This window comes from Macrotis lagotis, chromosome X, assembly GCF_037893015.1.
Source record: "Macrotis lagotis isolate mMagLag1 chromosome X, bilby.v1.9.chrom.fasta, whole genome shotgun sequence".
NCBI classification, from domain to species: Eukaryota; Metazoa; Chordata; class Mammalia; order Peramelemorphia; family Peramelidae; genus Macrotis; species Macrotis lagotis.
Genome location: NC_133666.1, coordinates 618,787,554 through 618,806,386, shown reverse-complemented (window position 1 = coordinate 618,806,386; position 18,833 = coordinate 618,787,554). Strand labels below are relative to the sequence as shown.

General features: G+C 40.4%; 1 long non-coding RNA gene across 1 annotated transcript; it reads right to left on the bottom strand.

The window, feature by feature from the left end:
• Positions 1–367: 367 nt before the first annotated feature.
• On the bottom strand, positions 368–18,021 carry LOC141496914 (uncharacterized). The gene is made up of 4 exons (XR_012471192.1): positions 17,950–18,021; positions 2,204–2,347; positions 2,010–2,057; positions 368–800 (listed from the first exon to the last, which is right to left on the bottom strand). It is a non-coding gene; the product is annotated as an uncharacterized LOC141496914 (long non-coding RNA).
• Positions 18,022–18,833: the final 812 nt, after the last annotated feature.

Sequence of the window (18,833 nt, the reverse complement as noted above, 5' to 3'; positions counted from 1 at the left end):
TTCCCTTGAAATGTGAAGCTAGTTCCCCATGGCAAGGTCAACCCCAACCTGCAAGCACTCTGCCTCCAACCCTTCTATAATCACAATCACTGGGAAGGGGACAGGATACACCTCACTGGTTCTTCTCTGAGAGGCAGCATAAGTGTGGCCTTGACCCTTTCATTACCTCTTGGACCCTCCCTGGCCTTGTACCCTATCCTGCAGATGGGTTCTGCCTCTAAATATTTCAACCTGCTTTTATCTTTGTGTTTCATCTGGGAGAGATGGAGGAGGTGGAAACATGATAGGGGAGGAAAACCACAAACCTCTTGCCATCATTTCAGTTTCTTTTAATGAGAAGAGAAAATATCTGTTTTAGTCTCCAAAGTCCATTCACCCCCAGAATTCATTAGAAATCATAGAATGAAACAAAACTGCTTAAATTCACATCAAAAAATTGAATTCATCCCTCATGGTTTTCTGACTCAGGTTATCTTCTCATCCCTATCATTCTTATCTTCCAGTCTAGCCAATATCAGACCTAATTAGAACAGCGGACTCCTATCTAGTGAAGGTTACAAAGGTTACAAAGCACTTGTCCTAGATTAGCTAACTTGATCATCAAAGTGACCCTGACAGGTCTGCACTACACATGCTAGGATCCCCATTTTACATTGGGCCCCTCACCAATATGACCACAGCACACAATTATTGTGTATATGGGAGGTAGAATTTGAACCCAGGGTCTTTGCTGAGCATGAGTCATGAGTGGAGCTTCTTCATCTGTAACAGGAGGATGTTGACACCTGCCCATGTCATCCCTTAAGAAGGAAGGAAAAAGTGCATTACAGGATTTTCTATTAGATAAATATAAAGAAGTCATAACATATAAGTTATTGCTGACATCTTTTTAGGGAAATTGAAGAAAGGTATCAGAGAAGAACCTAATAAATAAGTAGGATTCAGTCTTCCTCTAAGACTTTCACATTTCTATCCCCATCAGTGATGCAGAGTGAATGGAATGTTGGGCAGGGAGACAGGGAACCTACCTTTGATGTGGGGCCATTAAAAACACCTGGACTTCCTTTGGCAGCAAAAAGAGCTAAGTGATTTTCTCGGGATTAAAGTGATAGTTAATTATATGAAGTCAGAAGAGGTTGTATATATATGAGTGTTTATATCCACATATGTATACACATATATATGAACAAACATCTACACACATAGGCAGAGTGTCTCAAAAGCTATTAAATTTTTAAACTGCATTTAGACTTTTGTGTACTACTCTCTTAACCCTGATTGCCTCAGTTTCCTCTTCTGTAAAAAAGGAGTTGGAAAAGGAAATAGCAAGCTATTAGGTAGCTTTCCTGAGAAAACCTCAAATGGGGTCATGAAGAGCTAGGCACCAGGGGCAGCTAGGTGGTGTATCGGATAAAGCACCGACCCTGGAGTCAGGAGTACCTGGGTTCAAATCCAGTCTCAAACACTTAATAATTACCTAGCTGTGTGGCCTTGGTCAAGCCACTTAACCCCATTTGCCTTGCAAAAACCTAAAAACAAAAGAGCTAGGCAACATTGAAATGAGTGAATGACCACTAAAATACTTTTAGGACACTATCTAGAGAATGGCTAATAAAAAAACTCCCTCTACCAACACAGATCTAAAATTCCTTATCAATTCACAGTCACTGTGAAATTAAGTGTTTTGCCCAGGGTAGTATATGAGAGAGGTTAGACATGAACCCTGTCCTGGATTTAGTGGCCAACACTTTAGCCACTATATTTCCCTAGCTGGTTATTATTTCTTCTATTCTATTCTATCTTCTCTGTTCTACATAGAGGGAAAGGATATTTAGTTCTCTCTGTGGCTCTGTGGCTCACCTACCCAGAACCCTAGGCTGAATGAAAACTGGGAGGGGTAGATCCTCAATTCTAGGAAACAAAGGGGTTTTCCTGAGAAGCTGTCTGGATGAGCTGTGAATGGTTCACTGAGCTAAGGGACTGGAAAGATAACCAAGCCTATCACTCACCTTCAGGTAGAAAGGTTTTCTGGTTCTTGCCTGGGATTTGAAGAACATCTAAATAAAGAATAAAAGTGATTAAAAGTTATAAAATTCAATGCAATTGGAGTTATGGGGGAAGAAGGCACAGGATTCCATTGTTGAACAGGTTAAAAATCATTATGTATAAGAAAGCCAAGTGGCACGGTGGATAGAGCACTGACCTTGGAGTCAGAAGGACAGGAGTTCAAATCCAGCCTCAGATCCTTGACACTTATTAGCTGTGTGACACTTAACAATGATTGCCTCACATCCAGGGCCATCTCCAATTGTCCTGATTCATATCTGGCCACTGGACTCAGATGACTCTGAAGGAGAAAGTGAGATTGGTGAGTTAGCATAGCCCTCTCACTTAAATCCTGGGTTTGTGGCAGCAGGAGCAGTTTCCAGACCTCTCAGTCCAGGGAATGCCAATGACAACTTGGAAAGTCAGTGGCCAGGGCAGATCTCAGTGCAGAACCAGTCCCAGGAACCAGTAGCAGGTATGGGTAGCCACTGAGCAGTTGCTTCCAGAGCACTCAAACCACAGACTATAAGGGACATAGGGGGAGACTGTAGAGGTCTCTCTCTGCTATTTCTGGGGCAAGACTTTGTTGCTTTGTACATGCTCAGATCCAGGTCGCAATCTGGGGTCCCATACTACCATAGGTACCAGGAACCTTCCTCACAGTTTGAGGGGAGTATGTTTGTGATCGGCCACAGACCAGAGCACAGGCATGGAGAATAATCAGGACCTCACATAAGACATTGAAGGAATTAAGGTCCCTGAGAAATATCCCTGAATACAGCTGCAAAAAGCCTCAAAATCTTAGAGACAGTGAATCCTTCACTCTGGAAACAAAGCTTCACCTTAACAAAGAGTTAAAATAAAATAATTTTTAAATCATCTGTCCTGAATCTGTTTTCCAGGTCAGTTGTTTTTTCTATGAGGTATTCTACATTTTCTTCTAGGTTTTCATTCTTTTGGTTTTGTTTTAATGTTTCTTGATTTCTTTCAAAGTCATCAGCTTTCCTTAGCTCCATTCTACATTTAAAGATGTTATTTTCTTCAGAGAGCTTTTCCATCTCCTTTTACATTTGGCCAATTCTGCTTCTTGAGGCATTCTTCTCCTCATTGGCCTTTTGGACTGCTTTTTCCACTTGACCTAAACTGGTTTTTAACATGTTATTTTCTCCAGTATTTTTTGTATCTCCTTCACCAAGCTGCTGACTTGGTTTTTTATGATTTTACTGCATGGCTCTCATTTCTCTTTCCAATTTTTTCTCTATCTCCCTTACTTGATTTTCAAAAAATTTTTTTGAACTTTTCCATAGCCTAAAACCAATTCATATTTTCTTGGAGGCTTTGGATACAGAAGCCTCTGAGTGTGAATGTTGATCCTCCACAGGGCCAATGGTCAGTTTTTTTCCTTCTGTTGTTTGTGATTGTGACTTTATTTTAACTCTTTAAAATTATAAGTAAATTCATATGGAGACATAAAAAGTCAAGAATTTCCAGGAATTTAATGAAAAAAAGTGCAAAAGAAGGGGGCTTAGCCCTACCTGATCTAAAATTATATTATAAAGCATCAGTCATCAAAACTGTCTGGTACTGGCTAAGAAATAGAGTGGTAGACCAGTGGAATAGACTAGGTGCAATAGCAGGAAACGGTTATAGTAATCTGCTGTTTGATAAACCCAAAGAGTCCAGCTATTGGGATAAAAGCTCTCTCTTTGAAAAAATCTGCTGGGAAAATTGGAAGTTAATATGGAAGAAACTTAGACCAACACTTCACACCCTTTACCAAGATAAGATCCAAATGGATACAGGATTAGACATAAAAAACAATACTATAAGCAAATTAGAAAATCAAGGAGTAGTCTGCCTGTCAGATCTATGGAAAAGGGAAGCAGTTTATGATTATGGAAGAGATGGAGAACATCACCAAAAACAAACTAGATGACTTCGATTACATTAAATTAAAAAGCTTTTGCACAGATAAAACCACTATAACCAAGATCAAAAGAAATGTAGTAAACTAGGAGACAATCTTTACAAATAATGATACTGATAGAGAACTCATTTCTAAAATATACAGAAAACTGAGTCATATTTACAAAAAAAAGCCATTCCCCATTTGACAAATGGTCAAAGGATATGCAAAGGCAATTTACAGATGAGGAGATCAAAGCAATCCATAGCCATATGAAAAATTGCTCTAAATCATTAATTATTAGAGAAATGCAAATTAAAGCTTCTCTGAGGTACCACCTCACACCTCTCAGACTGGCCAATATGACCAGAAAGGATAATGATCATTGTTGGAAGGGTTGTGGGAAATCTGGAACACTATTACAGTGTTGGTGGAGCTCTGAACTCATCCATCCTTTCTGGAGAGAAATTTGGAACTACGTCCAAAGAGCAATAAAAATGTGCATACCCTTTGATCCAGCAATACCACTACTGGGTCTATACCCTGAAGAGATGATGAAAAAGGGTAAAAGCATCACTTGTACAAAAGTATTCATAGCAGCCCTGTTTGTGGTGGCAAAAAAAAATGGAAATCAAGTAAATGTCCTTCCGTTGGGGAATGGCTTAGCAAACTGTGGTATAATGTATGTCATGGAACACTCTTGTTCTATTAGAAACCAAGAGAGATGGGAATTCAGGGAAGCCTGGAGGGATTTGCATGAACTGATTCTGAGTGAGATGAGCAGAACCAGAAAAACATTGTACACCCTAACAGCAACATGGGGGTGATGATCAACCTTGATGGACTTGCTCATTCCATCAGTGCAACAATAAGGGATAATTTTGGGCTGTCTGCAATGGAGAATACCATCTGTATCCAGATACAGAACCATGGAGTTTGAACAAAGTTCAAGGACTATTCTCTTTAATTTAGGAAAAAAACAGATATCTTATTGTCTGATCTTGCTCTCTCTTATACTTTTTGTTTCTTCCTTAAGGGTATGATTTCTCTCTCATCACACTCAATTTGGATCAATGTACAACATGGAAACAATGTAAATATGACAAATTGCTTTCTGTGGGGGGGAAGTAAGACTGGGGGAAAAATTGTAAAACTCAAAATAAATAAATAAATCTTTAATAAAAAAAATTTTAAGGGTTACACATCATTCCTCAATTGATAAATGGTCAACGGATATGAATAGACAGTTTTCAAATGAAGAAATTAAAGCTATATATAATCATATAAAAATGCTCCAAAGCATTATTGATTAGAGAAATGTAAATTAAAACAACTATGAGGTATTATCTCATACCTATCATATTGGTCAAGATGAGAAAAAGGAAAAATGATGATTGTTGGAGAGGTTATGGGAGGATTTGGGACATTGATGCATTTCTGGTGCAGTTGTGAATGGATCCAACCTTTCTGGAGAGCAATATGGAGCTATGCCCAAAAAGCAATAAAACTGATCATACCCTTTGATCCAGCAATTCCAATTCTAAGCCTATACCTATACCCAAAAGAAATCATAAAAATAGGAAAAGTCTCACATCATTCCAGAATATTCATTACAGCTCTTTTTGTAATGGTAAAGAAATGGATATTGGGGGATGCCCATCAATTGGGGAATGGCTAAACAAGTTATGGTACATGAATACTATGAAATATTATTGTTCTATAAGAAACTATACATGGTCAGATTCTAGAAAAGCATGTAATGAATTACAGGAGCTGATGCTGAGCAAAGGGAGCAGAACCAAGAGAATAATGTGCAAATCAACAACATTGTGAGACAATCAACTCTGATGTAAGCAGCTCCTCTCAGCAGTTTAGAGAGCTAGGTCAACCATATTAGACTGGCTAAAGACAAAGCTATATCCCCATACAGAGGAAGAAAAACAAAACAAAATAAAACAACCCTTTAGAATTTGATGAACATTTCATAAAAATTATCTCTTATGTATTTCTTTCCCTTAATCCTAATTCCTTATACTGAAAATGACAAATCTCTAAACTTGCTTATCAAAAATATGTATATACAATGTTAACCTGACTATTCACCACTGGGGGGTGGGGTAGGAAGGGAGGGTGGAAGGAAATTTTGTAAGTTAAATATATACATGTGCATATGGATGAAAAAATAAAGTAAAAAACAACTCCGATTGTCTCGAATCCCAGGGTCATATCCAATTTTTCTGAATCATGTCTGGCCATTGGACCCAGATGACTCTGGAGGAGAAAGTGAGATTGGTGACAGCATAGCATCTCACTCAAATCTAATTCATGTGCTTGTTCTGGTACATGTTTGAAAATGAAGAATGAATTCCTCATCTGTCAAATTAGCAGGAGAAGGAAACGGCATCAAGCCATTTGACTCTATTTTAGAAAATTTACAAAATCAATCATACCCTTTGGACTTAGTGATTTCACTGTTAGGATCGTTAGTGTAGGAAGAGAATTTCTGAGATCAACTAATTCTACCCCTTCATCTTACTGACAAGGAAACCAAGACCAAGTTCTTTATCTTAAGGTTGACCCATGATTTCATTGGGATGGGCATTCCCTCTACAGTCATGGACCATATCTAGGTAGCCAACCTGCCGGTGCTGAGGAGCTTCCAAATTTAGACTGGTTCTTTGACTTGCCCATGGTCACACAGCTAGGTAATTACTAAGTGTCGGAGACCAAATTTGAACTCAAGTCCTCCTGACTATGCCACCTAGCTGCCCCTAGACTGATTCTTAAGACACAGCATACCTGGGGTCCTCACTCAAAGCTTCTGTAGGTCAAAATGATTGGTCAAAGCCTTCATTTGAGAACCCAGGGCTGCCACAACACATTGAAGACACATTAAGATTTAGATAGAAGGTTATCATTAAAATGGGAAAGTAAAGGACAATCTAAAAAATTTACTAAAATATTTAGAGCTGCTTAATAAAAAAAAATGAAAACAGTAAACATGTTCAACAACTGAATTAAAGAAAAATGTCTTGCAAAAGGATTTCAGAAGGTTTCTTGTGCAAACTGAGCAGGAATCCATGATTTCCTTGATCACTAGTCATTTAATCTTTGTTTGAATACTTTCAATGATAGAGAGCTCACCATTGTATGAGTCAGTCTGAGACAGAGATTTCCCTTCTGTAATGATACACCTATCTATTCCTAGAAAATTTCTACTTAGTGCCTGAAAGTAGATTGTGAAGAGATGGAAAAGACTGTAGTATATAATGTCAATGAATATTTTTGAACAATTAAAAAAGTCAAATATGAAGAATACAAATATGAAAACAGGCAAAGGAAGAAATGGGACAGGGAATAAGCATTTATTAAGTGCCTGCTTTGCTGCAGGCCCTGAGTTAAGGGGCATATAATATCTCATTTAATCCTCCTAAGAACCCTGTGAAGTAAGTGCTATTATCCCCATTTTTATGGGTCAGCAGAGGTTAAGAGACTTAAAAGGTCACTTGTAAATGGTTTTATATAAAAGGTCACTGAAACTCAAAAAGGGGTAGAGCAGAGAGGGAACAAAATCACAGAGACAAAATTTGAGAGATAGAGGAAATCTCAGTAATCTGCAGCCCAACCCATACTTGAAAAAATAGAAGACACTAAACACGTTAGAATACTCTGCCAATTATTCCCATTTCCCTTCTTATAGATTGTTTTGTATATGTTTGTTTGTCCATTTTATCCCCCATTAAAGTTAATGTCCTTAGGGACAGAAACTATCTTTTGCCTTTTTTGCTATCCTAGGAACTAGCACAATAACTGGGACAATACCTGGGTGCTTAATAAATGTCTATTGATTAATGTTTCTATATTCTACAAATATGTAATCATTTGAATTTCACAATTTTAATTAGAATTTTCTTTCTTATATATTGTCTCCTGCAGTTATACTCAGGGAGAGCTCAGTGGGAAATGGGAATCTGGATGTGATGACAGTAGAACAATATTTGGTCATACATATTTGGTCAATTGATCAATAAACATTTGTCAGGTGCATACTATGTACCAGACTCTGTGCTAAGGACTAGAGCAAGCTGAAAAAGTTTTCAATAGAGGCTTATGTCTACCATTTAAGGGTCTTGGCAGAGAGACTCACCCCCTGTCTAGCCAGAGGAGGGATGAATTTTTGACCTGGACAAATCTTGGAAACCATGGACCAAGATGTTGTGAACAGCATCAGTGGAAGGAACATCCTCATCAAGCAAATGGAAGACCCTAGAACGATAAGTATTATAGTTTCTATTTTCTGTAATTGGTATGAAGTTTATAGTGATTCAAAAAAAGGATGGCTAAAAGGGGAAGAAGGGAAAGGAAAAAAGATACCTATTCTCTGGTGCCCCCAAAAACCTTTCCTGATCATTCTCCTAGGTGGATGTAAAATTGGGTAGTGAGAAGACTGTGCTCTTCCCCTCCCCCCAACTCCCTCTGCTCCAGACAAGAAGTGAGCCCTCCCACCTTATCTATGTGAGGGGCAAAGAGAGATATAGGCTCTGCACATGTCATCTACCTGGCCAGCTGGGCAACTGAGTCCCCAAACACCAGGAGATGTAATACAATCATGTCCCCGCCCCTTCCCCCACCTCCCTTAATCCTTTAGTGGAATAGGCTGTTTGAGGTGAACTTCCCCCACCCTCTCCATTCTCCCCACCCCAATTCTCCTGATCTAACTTACTCCAGTGGTTGTGGATAATTAACTGGGCAACCTGGAAAGCACTGTCTTCACTGTGTTTAAGCAACCCCTACTTTCACCTTGGGGAAAGAAGGAAGGAGTCACAGATCCAGAACTGGAAGGGGTCATAGAGGTCAGGTCATCAAGTCCTCTCATTCTCAAAAAATCCCATCTCAAAGAAATGAAGCAACTTGCCCAAAGTCACACAGCTGGAATCTGGACCCTAAATCCTGTTCCCAGAGACTGCTAGGCTTGCAGCAGGATTCTGAAGATTAGGGAGTGGGGGAGGGAGGAACAGAAGTCAGATGGAGTCTGGGGAGGAGTCAACTTCTAAGTCTGTGCAAAGGGGAGAGAGGGAATGAGAAGAAATAGAGGGTCAACACAGAGGCTGTTGGGCCACTTGGATTTTCCCTCTCCCCATGCCATCTATCCAAAGTATGAGTTCTAACCTGGAAACCTGAGACCTCTCATATTTCTGGAGTTCTTCAGAATGATCTCTTTCTGGGTCTTCACAACATCTGTTACAACATACAGGTTCTCTTCCCATTTCTAAAGTTGCTGAATGATAAAGAGCATGGGTTTCTTCAATTTCCTGTAGCAGAGAAAGGGAGGGAATGCAACAGGAAAGGGATTTGGGATTTCCCCTCCCATCCCTCTCAGTTATGCCCTTACTCAAGGTCATCTCCCAAGCACATTATATTTGGATTTAACCATGCTAGTGCCTAGGGGTAATTAATATTATTTTTAGGGGTGATTTGAATTTGGAGGACAGTTTGTGTCAATGTTTAGAAAGCCTAAAGCTGTGAATAGAGTCAAAACGAACCATCTCCTAGAAAGTCAAACACATTTTAGGAGGGATATCATTGAGGGAGATGTATACAAAGAAGAGCCCTCAAGAAAATAGTGAGTTTGATTTAAGAACAAACAATTAAGTGCTTTAGAGACTGCTAAAGGAACTGGGCTTGTTTAACCTGGATAAGAGGGAGTTTATAGGAAACTATGATGATTCCTGTCTTAAAATATATGAAAGATTGTCATCGAGCAGAAGGAACAAATTTAATCCCTTCTAACCCAGAGAGAAAAAAATAGGACCAGCTCAAGTGAGTCACTAGGAAATATATTCAACTCAAAGTAAAGAACTCAACTCCCTAACAAAACCATTCAACAAAGAAATGGGGGAGGGGCAGTGAAATAGCTAGTTTCCTCTTGCTGGAGGCATTTATGCCCAGGTGAAGGTGGCTATAAAGAGGATTACAAACCAGGCAGAGTACCTAATTAGACCCTCTTCTCAGATCCCACCTGCTGAATAAAGCTGACTCTACCCTATGGCCTATATTACCTCCCACTGTTTCCCTTTTGGGTCCTCTGCATTGACTAACTCCAACCTCATTTCTCTTGGCACCCTCTCCTATGTCCTGCCTTTGCTCAGGCTGCACCTCAGGTGCTTGAAATATCTTCCCCTCACCTCCCATATCTATCTACTGAAGTTTCTGCTCTCCTTTTAAGAACTAAACATCGTTCCCTGTCTCAGTGGATTAGGATGTTTTCTTTCTCAAATTCCTCCTAGTAATTTAACACAGAATGTTTGATTTAGAGCTGAAAGGAATCTTATGGCTTCTCTAATTCAACCTCCTCATTTTACAGATGAGGAAACTGAGGCACAGAAGTTAAGTGACTCGTTCAATTCATAAACTAATAAGCAATAGAGATGAGATTGAGACTCAGGTGCTCTAATTGCAGAGCCAGTGCCTTTCCTACATACATATGAATAAGAATATGAGAAACAATGTAACAGGTGCAAGTGAGAGAAAGTATTCAGAGAAGGTTTATTTTTTTCACTGTTATCTTTTGCTTTTACATCACTTAGATTTCCTCCCTTTATCCTTTATCCTCCTCCCTCCAGAAAATCATTCCTTATAACAAATTTTTTAAAGGGGGGGGAGAAGAAAAAAGATCTTAAAAAAATCAACATCAATAAGAAAATATGACCTTTTATGCAGTATTTCACATCTCAGCTTCCTTACCTCCCAATGTAACAGGGGAGAGTTCCTCCTGACATCTCTTCTTTGAAGGCAAGTTTATTTTTTATAATTTTTCAGCATTCAGTTGCAATTATTTTGTAGTGGTTCTTTCCATTTAGATGGCTGTAGACATCATTTTTTAGGTGGTGCAATTACAGAATGCCAGGCTTGGATGGAGGAAGACCTAAAATTCAATCTGACCTCTGACACTTACTAGCTGTGTGACCCTGAGCAAACCATTGAACCTGATTGACTCAATTTTCTCATCTGTAAAATGAACTGGAGAAGGAAATGGCAAAACCATTTCCATTTCTTTGCCAAGAACAGACACAAATTGGTTCGGTCTTTCTGGAAAACACTTTGGAATGATGCTAAAATGTTAACCTGGGGCAGCTAGGTAGCACAGTAGATACAGTACCGACCCTGGAATCAGGGGAATCTGAGTTCATATCCAACCTCAGACACTTAATAATTGCCTAGCTGTGTGACCTTGGGCAAGTCATTTAACTGCACTGCCTTAAAAAAAAAGGTAAAACATTTACTTCTTTGACCTGGAGGTTCCTTTGCTAGGCATGTGTGTCCAAGGAGGTTAAAGACACAAGGTCATATTCATTCTAGCACTTTTTATTGTGATCAAGAACTGGCAACAAAGAAGATGCCTAAACAAATTATGGCACCTGAATATATGAGTATAAGAAATAAAGAATCTGAAAAATTCTGAGAAACATGAGATTTATATGAATTGATGAACAATAAATAAGCATGAGCAGAAAAGAATATACACAATGGCTACAATGGTGTAAATGGTAAAATTTAAAACTATATCAAATAATTATATTGTCAGAGCTTGAGGAAGAAAAGGAAAAGAAATGAACCTTCTTTTCTTGAAGAGGAGGGAGACTACGGCTATGCAATTTTCTCCCTTTATTTTGTATTCTTTGTCACAAAGAATGGATTGCTACCTGGGGAGAGAGGTTTAGTTTTGGAGGTGGCATAAAAAATATCAATTTTTTTTTTCAAACCACTGTCCCTTAAACATGTCTTTTTTGCTCAAGTTGTTCCCTTTTTTTTAAAGTGTTTTTTTTTTGCAAGGCAAACGGGGTTAAGTGGCTTGCCCAACGCCACACAGCTAGGTAATTACTAAGTGTCTGAGACCGGATTTGAACCCAGGTACTCCTGACTCCAGGGCCGGTGCTCTATCCACTGTACCACCTAGCCACCCCCTTGTAAATTATTTTTAAATATATTGTTCTTGGGGAGGCTAGGTGGCGTAGTAGGGGCAGCTAGGTGGCATAGTGGATAAAGCACCGGCCCTGAAGTCAGGAGTACCTGGGTTCAAATCCGGTCTCAGACACTTAGTAATTACCTAGCTGTGTGGCATTGGGCAAGCCACTTAACCCCGTTTGCCTTGCAAAAACCTAAATAAATAAATAAACAAATAAACAAACAAACAAATAATATATTGTTCTCATTTCCCACTAGGCTATGAGATCCATGGGGTTAGGGACAGCGTCTTATCCATGCATCAGAAGATGCAGGATATTTGTGGATGTTATTATGAAGTAAATTCAAGCCCTACAAAAGGAAAATTCTGATTCTATAGTTCTCTTTGGTTGCCCCAGTACACTTTCCCATGCTCCTACTCCCTTCTCCACTTTTCTCCATGCCCCAAAGAGAAGTTATTAGTTCTCTCAGCCCTTGTCTTGTCTATTCCTCTCACCTTGTCTTTTGCAAGCAGTCCCAGGTGATAGGGGACATGGAGACAGCCTTGACCTCAAGATCAGTTCTGTTTGACACTGAAGTCTCTCCTGAAATCTTTATCTGCTCTGAGGCAGTCACCTCCACTCTACCAGGCACCTGCCCATCCATCACATGAATAAAGCAGATTGATCCAGGCGGGGTCACTTCTGAGGAGAGAGGTCAGTCCTTAGCTAAACTGAAAATTAAATTTGGTTGTGCAGCAGGGATCTATGTGGGACAAGGTAAAGGCATCTGAGACTCCAACTTTACTTCCCCAGTTATAATAACTCATAATTCTATGGCATTTTATGATTACAAAGTGTTTTCTGCAATCTACGATAAACTCTGGGAGACCTGTTTATAGACAATGTCATTCACATCCAGAAGGGGAAAAAAAAACATAGAATTTGAATATTCACTTTTTTAAAATTTTTTAATATTTATTTATTCTCTTTTTGTACAAATAATGTTTTTATACATTAATAAAATATTCTTGTTTAAGAGTAAACAGAATACCCCCTCCCCCCACAAAATATAGACTCACTTGAGCGATAAAGTAAAGGGGAGAGAAAAAAATTTTAAAAATAATAGTAATAATTGTAGGTATGGCCAGGTGGCACAATGGATGGAGCCCCAGCCCTGCAGCCAGGAGCACCCGAGCCCATATCTGGCCCCGTACACCCAACAATCACCTTGCCATGTGACATGTAAGCCACCCCAACCCCACTACCCTGCAAAAACAAAAAAGAAAAAAGAAAAAAAAAAGAAAAAAAGACCCAAAATAAAATAAAATAGTAATAATAGTAGGGGTAGCTGGGTGGCAGGCAGAGCATTGGCCCTTGAGCCAGGAGCACCTGGGTCCAAATCTGGCCTCAGACACCCAAAGATCACCCTGCTATGCAGCTCCAGGCAGGTCAGCCAGCCCCATTTGCCCTACACCCCCCCCAAAATAATAATAAGAAGAAATATGCTTCAGTCTTTGTTCCAACACCAACAACTCTGTCGGGGGTGGATCACATTCTTTATGATAAGTCTATCAAAAAAGTTACTTCCATATTTTTCCACCTTTGCCATTGCTGATCGCAACTCCTTTCTTTCATATTTCTCCACTACCATGTACTATATTTTCTCTCTCCTTTCACTCTGACTCTACTGTAGGGTATCTGAGTGGTGCAGCAGACAGATCCCCAGCTCTGGGGCCAAGAGGCCCTGTGCCCCCCTACCACCCCTTAGGTCCAGGATCCACCTGGCCCCATGGTCCCAGACAGGCTATCCAATCCCAGCCCCTTGAAAGAAATAAAAAGGAAAATGTGTTATACCTGACCACCCTCCCCCCATGGTCCATCCTCTCCTCCATCACTCACATCCCCCCTTCCCCCCGTCCCCCCCTTTCCTTCTTACTCCAGATGCCTATACCCCATTGAGTATATATGCTGTTTCCTCTCCTAGCCACCTCTGATGAGAGCAAAGATTCCCTCATTCCCCCTTGCCTTCCCCCCTTCAATATCATTGCAATAGCTCATTGTAATAAAGAAAAAACTTATTATATGAGATATCTTGGCCTATTCCCCCTCTCCTTTTTCATTCTCCCATTACATTTCCCTTTTTTTCTATTGACTCCATTTTTACACCATGTTTTATCTTCAAATTCAGCTTTCTCCTGTGCTTCAAGTATAAAAGCTCCTTCTACCTGCTGAGAAGGTTCATATGAGTATTATCAGTATCATTTTTCTATATAGGAATACATGCAGTTCATCTTCAAGTCCCTCATATTTTCCCCCTCTCCTCCAATCTCTATGCTTCACCTGAGTCCTGTATCTGAAGATCAAACCTTCTGTTCAGCTCTGGCCATTCTAACAGGAACATTTGAAATTCCCCTGGTTCATTGGAAAGTCCATCTTTTTCCCTGGAAGAGGACATTCAGTTTTACTGGGTAGTTGATTCTCAGTTGCATTCTAAGCTCTTTTGCCTTCCGGTATATTATATTCCAAGCCCTATGAGCTTCCAATGTAGTTGCTGCTAAGTCCTGTGTGATCCTGACTGCAGCTCCATGATATTTGAACTGTGTCCTTCTGGCTGCTTGTAATATTTTCTCTTTGACTTGGGAGTTCTGGAACTTGGCTATAATATTCTTAGGGGTTGGTTTTTTGGGATCTCTTTCTCAGGGGAATTGGTGGATTCTCTCCATTTCTATTTTGCCCTCTGCTTCTAGAATATCAGGGCAATTTTCCTGTAGTAATTCTTTGAAAATGATGTCAAGGTTCTTTTCCTGATCATGACTTTAAGGTATTCCAATAATTTTTAAATTATCTTTACTAAGTCTGTTTTCCATATCAGTTGTTTTTTTTTCAATGAGATGTTTCACATTTTCTTTTAATTTTTCATTCTTTTGGTTTTGAAGTAATGAATCCTGGTTTCTCATAAATTCATCAATCTCCCTGAGTTCTATTCTCTGTCTGGCCAATTTTGCTTTTTAAAACATTCTTCTCCTCAATAACTTTTTGAATTGTTTTGTCCATTTGACCTAAGCTGGGTTTTAGCATGCTACTTTCTTCAGCATTTTTTTGGATTTCTTTGACTAGGCTGCTGACTTCATTTTCATGTTTTTCCTGCATGTCTCTCCTTTCTTTTCCCAGTTTTTCTTCTAACTCCCTCATTTGATTTTCAAAGTCTTTTTTGAGGTCTGTCATAGCCTGAGCCCAATTTTTGTTTTTCTTGGATTCTTTAGATGCAGGAGCTTGTGCTTCCTCATCTTCAGACTGAGTATTTTGATCCTTCTTGTGCTCATATGCAAAATATTTCTCAATGGTGTTCCTCTTATTTCTCTGCTTGCTCATTTTCCCAGCCTAAGCCTGTTTTGGGGGTGCTTCCTGAGCTTTTGGGACACTCCCACAAGGGTCTCAGTGTATGAGGCTCTGTCCTCCCTCCTGGTCTGTGAATGACCATATGCACCTCCCACCACCACCACAAGGCTGAGGGTGGCCCTGCTGTTCTATGGGGGGGCCTAGACTGTGATCACAATCTGAATATGGTCAGAGCCCCAGAGTCCTGTTCCAGGGGCAGAGGACAGAGCTTGGCAGTCTCTCTCTCTCTCTTCACTCCCCTCCCTAGGTTCAATGGGCGCATGCCCTGGGGGCTCCCGCTTACCAGCTCTGCCTGCTTCTGTTCCTGGATCTGGGCTGCCAAAAGACTGCTGTGTGCCCTGAGGTCTGGGCTTCAAGTGCTCACTCTGGCAGATGTCCCCCCGCTGTTCCCCCAATTTGTGCCTGCTGCTCCCCGGGGTGTAGCTCAGGAGACTCCCCTGCTGCTGTGAGCACCCTGGCTCCCAGAGCCCTGGGGCTGCCTCTGGAAGGCTGAAGTTTTTTCGCTCTGGTGGGCCACCCTTCCAACCCTGGGGAGCAGAGCCTTTTCACTCTTTTCCAGGTTACCTTGAGTAGGAGAACTGCCTAATTGGGTCCCTCTGTGGGTTCTGTCTCTTGAAAGTTTAGTGAGAGTCCTTAGTTTCAAAGTTTTATGAGAGTCTAAGAGAAGTTCCTTTCTTGTTGCCATCTTGGCTCTGCCCCCAAATGTTCACTTTTTAAAAACTCTTCTTATGCTTTTCCTTCCCATCTCATGGTTTTCTTTCTTTTCCCTTAATCCTAATTTCTCTCACACAAAATGACTAACATGTAAATATGTTAAACACAAATGTACAAGTACAACTTTTACCAGACTGTTCGCCACCAAGGGGAGATGGTAGGGATGGGAGCAAAAAATGTGTAATTTATAATATGCAAATGAAAGAATGTTGAACAACTATCATATCATGTAAAAATAAAATAAAATATTAAATCAAAATGCTTTCTGCACAACCAGTATGTGAAATGGGGAGTAAAAATATAATTCCCATTTTTACAGATGAAAAAACAAAACCTTAGAGCAGATAAGTGTTTTCTCCTCAGTCACACATTTAGTATGTGGAAGAACTAGGATTCAAACCCAAGTGCCTGGTTAGTTCAATGGCTCCACAGTGCCTTCCAATTCACTAAAACCTCTATCGACAGTGACTTTACAGAATGCTTTGGACATCACTGGTACAGGACCCTATGGGCCCATGTAGTCAGTGCTAGTAAAGTTTTGTATTCTGACTGTGTGGGACAAATGCCACTTAAATAAATTTCGGAGATCTCTCAAGGTATGAAGAGAAGGCTTTATTCATTTCTAGAGAAACTGGCCACAATCAATTAGAGAGATTGAGGCAAAAGCAAAAGGCCCAAAAAATCACATTTATCCTAACTCACCCCCCCCCCCCCACAACTGACCCACCCTTGTTAATGAGGAATGTGGTCTTACAATCTAAACACGAAAACTACCCTAGGGAAAGGGGCATAGAATTCAAACAAAGCAAACTAATTTAGGGAAATTAACATAAAATTCAAACCAAAACTATATTATCTCTTTAGTCCCAGGAATTGAATGATTCCAGACATCTACAGATAAGATGAAGTCAGTTGATGCTAACATTTATATCTTGCAGATATGGTTTCACTTCCCAGCTAAAACTCTACTTTTCCAGATAGATTTTCTCTAATCTCCACCCCCCAGTACCTTCTCTCTATTTTTTCCCAATTTATTATATAGATAAATTTGTTATGGTAGACCCTGAGAGGCCCTAGGACACCCCTGATGGGCTTTGGGAAGGCCCCCCCACCCAGTGTCTCTTGAGCCCCTGGTCATAGTGGGTGTGAGAGAACTCAGAGTGGAATTTGTTTAGCCAGCTTTTGTTATTCATAAAAACTCATCAAGTCTAGAAATTAGGGATCTAAATTACTTAAGGAACTCTAGGAGGGAATGGGGATTGCTTTTAAAGAACTAGAACTGGTTCAGGCAGCATGGCCTTCTTGGATCTCAATGCCCAGGAGGTGCAACCTTGGGATACTGGCTGCCCCCAAGATACAAGTTTGGAGGAAGCCAAGGCTAAACCCACCATCTTCTTTCTGTTTGGGGAAAGTCCAAACCCTACTAGCACAGGTAACAGGGTTGGAGAAGGAAAAGGGCATGGTGTAGTCTTGGGAAACAGTTCTCCAAAGTCCTAGGTCAGAGTGACCCTGCCTGTCTTCTTTCAGAATGATCTGTATTAGGGAATTCCACCAGCCTAGTAAACCAGCTTTTTTAGATCCCTTGGCACACCTAAGAAGAGGAAGCAGAGGGAGTGGGGAAAAGAAGTCAGTCCTTGGATTCTGGCTCAGTTTTTAATACTCCAGCGGGGTTGTGCAGGTTACAGGCACCCAACAAATTTATTCCCAGGTTTTTTCATAAATTCTCTCCTACCAGATCCCTCTGCTCCCATTTTTGCTCCCTGGGGCAACTTACCTTGGCTAGCTGTGTCCTATCAGACCACTGGTTTATGCCTATGGAGTAGGGCTGATATAGCTCCCTAAGGGCTTAAGTTTATATCAAAGAGACATTCTGGGAGCTGTTCTCTAACTTATCCAAAAAGGAAACTACTTTTCTCCCAAATCATGCTTTTTTCTTACCCTATTTTCAGGAAAGGAGAAAATCAGAAGTAATGTGAGAAGTAATGTTTTCAGTCTTCAGTCCAATCTGACCCTGCCTGACTGTCAATGTTAGCCCAGGGACCAGGGAAGATCAAGGAGTCAACTGGCCAGCAGTCAAAATCCCTCCCCTTCCTCTTATTTCTCCTCCCTCCCTCCTGGCCCTCAGTTCTATATTTAGCCAAATGTGTGTGTGGGGGGAGCAAGGAGGGAGAATCTTTCCCTCCTGATTTATTTCTTGAGCACCTGCTGCATATAAAGCTTGTCCTAGGGAACCTTTACTCCAAGAAATAAAGATGAGGGAATTCCTGCAAATAGTATGGATATTACCACATGTAGCTGAATAGGAACTTTCCAGCCTTGTCAGCAATTGAATCAAAGTAGAATTTCTTTCTACTATTATTTCATTTTGCTTCTTCCACAGACCATAGTCAAACTGAACTCCCTTCTGCCCTTCAAATACAGCTTTAATAATATCAAATCACTGATGTGAAGCACTAAGTCAGATTCTGGGGGAGATGCAGACATTCTCTCCTGGAACTGGGGTGGGGAAGAGAGAAGTCCAGGTTGCTGTAGTATCCAGGGTGACATGAGAAGGACAAAATAAAGGACCAGGTAAGGTGTGAAGCCCTGGGAAGGTCACTACCCAGATCAGAGTATTGAGGAGATGTTATTTGAGCTGGACTTTCAACATGAGTTCACCATAGGAAAATGGAAAGTGAGAACACTGGGAGCAGAGGGAAAAAAAGCATGAGGGCTCCTGTGTTTGATGAAGGTGTAGAAAGAAAAGGGAGAGAGAGCTGAAGAATGTAACACAATCATAAAATGTCAAAGTTGAGGGACCTGAGATTTATTGCCAGGTAGGA